At 53.5% G+C, this 5,928-nt stretch overlaps 1 pseudogene; it reads right to left on the bottom strand.

Moving 5' to 3' along the window:
* Positions 1-782: 782 nt before the first annotated feature.
* Positions 783-2,025, bottom strand: LOC142423033 (nuclear receptor subfamily 2 group F member 6 pseudogene; annotated as a pseudogene).
* Between the last annotated feature and the right edge of the window lie 3,903 nt (positions 2,026-5,928).

Here is a 5,928-nt window from a genome sequence, read left to right as displayed (position 1 = left end):
GAAATAAGGGCATTTTCAGTCAAGGAGAATTCCAGAAATCCAAAGCAGCGGAATGAGTTATAAAAAAATACGAAGGCTATTCTATGGATGGAGAATCACAAGGAAGAGCAAACATAAACCTGAGATCAATGAGCAAGGCAGTCCCCACCAGACAGTAACCAAGGTGAAGCAGTTCTGCAAATATGACACAAGACTGAAAAGAGAGAGCTACAAATATCAATCTGCAATGGAGACAAACACGAAGCAAATAGGGGGAGAAAAGTACATGCAAAGAAACTGTATGGAGAGGAAGGCAAGCAGTACACAAGAGAAACATGACCATCTTACACTAGATAAGAAAATAACTATCAAGGGAATGTCGTAAGAAATAGGAAAGAAACCTCATCAAAATGAAGAAAACCACAAAAGCCAACTCAGTAGTAAAATAACAGCAAACCAAGAAGGACAAGAAAATCCACAAGCACAAGGAATCCAGCACAGAAATTTATGTAAAACCAACTTACATAGACATCCTCTCCAAATGACTTCAGGTGCCTATCCAGGTGCAGAACGCAAGTCAGCACCGCCGAGGCATGTGCTTGCTGTGCCTGAAATAAACCTTCCAGGCTTGTAAGGCTCTGAAGTCCAGTAGCCTCCGAGTCAAATTGTAACCAGGGTCACTAAGGGCTACTGCATATTACATAATGATCTTTCGCCCTAGTCATGGTTCTGGTTAGCCACTTGGGGAGGCTGTCCCTATCCTTGGCCTGGGGACCCCGAGCATCTGTGTCGCTGGAGGTCGGTCACTGGCCGGAGCCCTAAGGCCAGTTGAAAGTACTCCCCGAGAGCAGCATGTCTCGGATCAGCGTCTCAACGGGTGTCTTGCCCACCAGGCGCATGAAGAACAGCTGAGAGATGAGTGAGGCTGGGACGGCGCGCAGGGCAGGCAGACGCAGCAGCAGGCGGCCGAAGCACTGGGGCTGGGCTGGGTACTGGGTCAGCATGTACTCAGTCAGGGCCACCTGCGCCTTCTCCTGCAGCCTCTCCACGTGTGCTGGGTCTGAGAGGCCACAGGCATCAAGAGTAAAGAGCGCGATGGCCTTGAGGCAGCCATACTCCGCCGAGTCCACCTGCAGGCGGCCCAGCTTGTCCACTTGCTCCTGGAAGGCGCGCACCTGGTCCATGAAGGCCACCGCCCGCTCGGCGGCCATGGGAGCGGTGTGCAGCCCGGCTGCGGCCAGCAGAGGCGCAGTGTGCAGGGTCAGGGCGGCCTCCGCCGCGTTCAGCAGGAACAGCTCGCTCCAGCTGAGCCGCAGCAGGGCCACCTGGTCGGCCACGGGCAGCTCGGGGAAGAAGGGCGCGTGGCGCGCCCACTCCAAGGTGCTGAAGAGCAGCCGCGCCGCCAGCTCCACACACGTTATCGATGCCCAGCACCGCGCCCGCGCCGCCCGGGCCGAAGGCGCTCGCCGCGCCCGTGCCAAAGTGGCCGGCCACCGCCAGGTAGGGCTTGGCGCGCAGCAGCTGTGCGATCAGCTCCCACACTGGCTGGCCATGGAAGAGGTCTCCGCCCACCGCCTCCGCCAGCGCCAAGCCCGGGGGGGGGGGGGGGGGGGCTGCCGGAGACGCAGCGCCAGGACCTGGCGGCGAGTGGGGGCTGCGGCCCCGCTGCACGGCCTCTTTGCGCATGCCGACCGGAACACTTCTTGAGGCAACAGTACTGACACTGGTTCCGGTGGTGCTGGTCAATGTGGCAGTCACGGTTGGACCTGCAGGTGTAGCTGAGGTTGAGGAGTATGCTCCGCTTGAAGAAGCTCTTGCAGCCCTGGCAGGTGAGGACGCCCTAGTGCTTGCGCTCGCCTTGTCCCCGCACACCACACAGTCCACCTGCAGCCCCTGCCGCTCCTCGTCGCCCTGCTCAGCGTCGCTGGCGGCGCCCGGGGGCGAGGCCGAGTCCTCGGTGGCGCGCGGGTAGCCACCCGCCTTGTCCACGCCATTCGTGTCTCCACCGCCGCCGGGGCCACCCCAGCCTCCGGCCACCATGGCCATAGCCCCCGGGCCGCGGGTCCGGGGCGCCCCCGCTGCGCGTCGCTCTGGGGGTACCTCTCTCGGCGCAGGGGTCGCTAGCCGGCGCGCATCCGGTCCCGACGCACGGGGGCTCCCGCGGAACCCCCCAAAAAAGTTTTGCAGCACCAACTTCTGCGGCCGGTGTGCGCGCCGGCGGAACTGGTCGGGCCGGTTCCAGGCCAACTTTCCCACGCGTGCGCGGGCCCGGGGCCGGGGGAGGCGCACTGGCGTTGAGGCCCGGGGGCCCCGGGGGCAGGAGCCCGGCCGCCCAGGGGCTCCGGCGGGGGCGCGCGGGCCATGGGCCGGCCCGAGCCGCGGCGGGGGCCACAGCCAACTTCGCGGCCCGCCCCGCGCACTCCGGAGGCTGGGGGCAAACTTTGGCCACAAGTTGCCCCGGCGGCCGCGGCGCGGGGAAGGGGCCGCGGGCGCGCGCCAGGGCCTGACGCTGCGCCTCCCAGGAACCCCTGCGCCCCTTCCCGCCGCTGCCGCCGCTCGCGGCCTGCAGGTCAGCATGCCTCGCTCTCCTAGCGGCCGCTGGCCTGGGCCTGCGCAGGGCCAGAGCCTCGCTCTCACGCCGCCCTCGCCACTGCCTCCGCCGCCCCTGCGCCTGGCCTGGCGCTGCAGCCAGTTTGACAAATATGGATTTCTCTTTTTTCTTTTAAACGTTTTATTAGGGGCTCATACAACTCTTACCACAGTCCATACATATACATACATCAATTGTGTAAAGCACATCTGTACATTCTTTGCCCTAATCATTTTCTTTTCTTTCTTTTTTTTCCTTTTCTTTTTTTACATTTTATTAGGGACTCATACAACTCTTATCACAATCCATACATATACATACATCAATTGTATAAAGCACATGCATACATTCCCCGCCCCAATCGTTCTCAAAGCATTTGCTCTCCACTTAGGCCCTTTGCATCAGGTCCTTTTTTTCCCCTCCTCCCTCCCCTTTCCCCCCTCCCTCATGTGCCCTTTGTAATTTATACATCGTTATTTTGTCATATCTTGCTCTATCCCAAGTCTCCCTTCCCACATTTTCTGCCGTCCCTCTCCCAGGGAGGAGGTCACATGTGGATCCTTGTAATCAGTTCCCCCTTCCAACCCACTCACCCTATACTCTCCCAGCATCATCCCTCACACCCTTGGTCCAGAAGATATCATCCACCCTGGATTCCCTGTGCCTCCAGCCCTCATATTACCAATGTACAACCTCTGCCCTATCCAGCCCTCTAAGGTAGAATTCGGATCATGGTAGTTGGGGGGAGGAAGCATCCAGAATCTGGGGGAAAGCTTTGCTCTTCATCGGCACTACCTCGCACCCTGACTGACCCATCTCCTCTCCTAAACCCCTCTCTGAGGGGATCTCCAGTGGCCGACGCTTGGGCCTTGGGTCTCCACTCTGCACTTCCCCCTTCATTCATTATGGTATATATATATATATATATATATATATATATATATATATATATATATATATATATACACACACACGCACACATATTCTTTTTTTTTTTGCATGATGCCTTATACCTGGTCCCTTTGGCACCAAATATGGATTTCTTAAATTGGTTTTCCAACCTATTTAGTCTTGACGGGGATACGTCTACTACCCGTACTAATCCATGGTCTGAAATAGCAAAGATAATATTAAAGTAGCACCTAAAGTAGATGACATGCTGGATAAAGGAGATGCTCTTGGCAATCGTATATTTGATATTTTCCAGGAGTTTTGTGAAAATGACAAGTATAGCGAAGCTGGTTGGCTGGTCCTTCATACGATGGAAAGTGTTATTAAGGAGAGGGATGATCTCAGAGCCTCAAAAGCACGCCTCACATGCAGACTAACAGATTTGAAAACTTCCATCTGTGCTACAAAGGAGAGCCTTCTCTCCTCTAGTAAAAGAGCTGACATTGCTGAGAACCAGGTCCAGAGTCTCATTATACGAGTGGCTGAATGACAACGGCAGCTGAATTGCAGATCTAGAGTAGTGTCTGAAACCAAAGTAAGGGCATTCATTGGGAAAAGTTGGGACCCTGAAACATGGGATGGGAACATAGGGGCTGATGATCCGGAAGTAGAGGATATTGAGCCCTTAGAAACACCTGAGCAGATTAGCCAAACGATTCAAGTTGATAGGCCAGGTGGGGCTGCATCAGTAGCATTACCTGAGGAAGATGCCTCGCAAGGTATTGCTGAGAGCACCCAGGAAACACCCTCAGCACCCATTATTTCCACTAGACCTGTCACTAAAATGAAGTCTCAGAAACCTCCTAAAGGTGAGGTTGAGAAGATTATCCAAGAAGAAGTGCGCTACACACATAAAGACCTGCTTGAGTTCTCAAATACGTACAAGCAAAAGCCTGGAGAATACCCCTGGGAATGGTTACTCAGGGTGTGGGATACTGGTGCACGAAATGTAATATTAGACCAGTCTGAGTTTCTGGATATGGGACCCCTAAGCACAGACTCTTCTTTCAATGTCTCTGCGAGACAGGCTAAAAAAGGATCTAAGTCTTTATTTGGTTAGTTCAGTGAAGCATGGACTGCCAGATGGCCTAGATTAGACCAACTTGAAGACCCTGACCTGCCTTGGTACACTGTAGAGGAAGGCATCCAAAAGCTTAGAGAAATTGGTATGTTAGAATGGATCTATCAAGATATTCCCATAGATCCAAAAAGGGGGTGACCTGAAGACATACCCTTTACCATAACCATAAGGAACAAGTTTGTGAAGTGGGACCCAGCATCTCTTAAGACTCCTGTAATTGCTATTCTATGTGCACCAGGATTAACAGTGGCCACTGCCTGAAGCGAACTCCGACATTTGCCCACAATGGGGCTGATTGGTCCCCGTGATGGTAGAGGGCAGGTGTCAGCACTGGATCCACGGAGACAGGGTGGGCGTGGTTATAATAGACAACGAGTTTTCAATAACAATCAAAGCAACCTGTCTCGTGTGGAATTATGGCATTGGCTACTTAGCCGCAGTGTCCCTAGGAATGAAATAGATGGGAAGCCTACTAAATATTTACGTGATCTGTACAGGCAAAAGAATGGTAGATCAGGTGAACAGCAGAATAGACAGTCACGATCGCTCAATCAATTCCCAGACCTGAGCCAGTTTACAGACCCACAACCCCTTGAATGAAGGGGAGGCCGGGTCCCTTGTAAGGAGGATCCTGCTACATCACTGAAGGTTTATACTGTTAGTCTTCCTTCTAGCCTTCCCCAAAGGGACCTGCGGCCTTTCACAAGAGTGACTGTTCATTGGGGGAAAGGAAATAATCAAACTTTTCGGGGATTACTAGACACCGGCTCAGAACTGACACTAATTCCAGGAGACCCAAAATGTTTCAAAGGCCCACCAATCAGAGTGGGGGCTTATGGAGGTCAAGCTATCAATGGAGTTTTAGCTCAAGTACGCCTCACTGTGGGTCCAGTGGGCCCCGGGACCCATCCTGTGGTTATTTCCCCAGTTCCAGAATGCATCATTGGAATAGACATACTTAGTAACTGGCAGAACCCCCATATCGGATCCCTAAAATGTGGAATAAGGGCTATCATGGTAGGAAAGGCCAAGTGGACACCATTAGAATTGCCATTACCTAGGAAAAGAGTAAACCAAGAGCAATACCGCATGCCTGGAGGGATTGCAGAGATCAGTGCCACCATCAAAGACTTGAAAGATGCAGGGGTGGTGATTCCTACTACCTCCCCCATTTAATTCACCAATTTGGCCTGTAACGAAGACAGATGGATCCTGGAGAATGACAGTGGATTATCGTCAGCTCCAATTGCAGCTGCTGGCCCAGATGTGATTACATTGCTTGAGCAAATTAATACTTCTCCTGGTACATGGTATGCAGCTATTGATC

Source organism: Tenrec ecaudatus, chromosome 12 (assembly GCF_050624435.1).
Source record: "Tenrec ecaudatus isolate mTenEca1 chromosome 12, mTenEca1.hap1, whole genome shotgun sequence".
Classification (NCBI taxonomy): Eukaryota; Metazoa; Chordata; class Mammalia; order Afrosoricida; family Tenrecidae; genus Tenrec; species Tenrec ecaudatus.
This window is presented reverse-complemented; position numbering and strand designations above follow the sequence as displayed.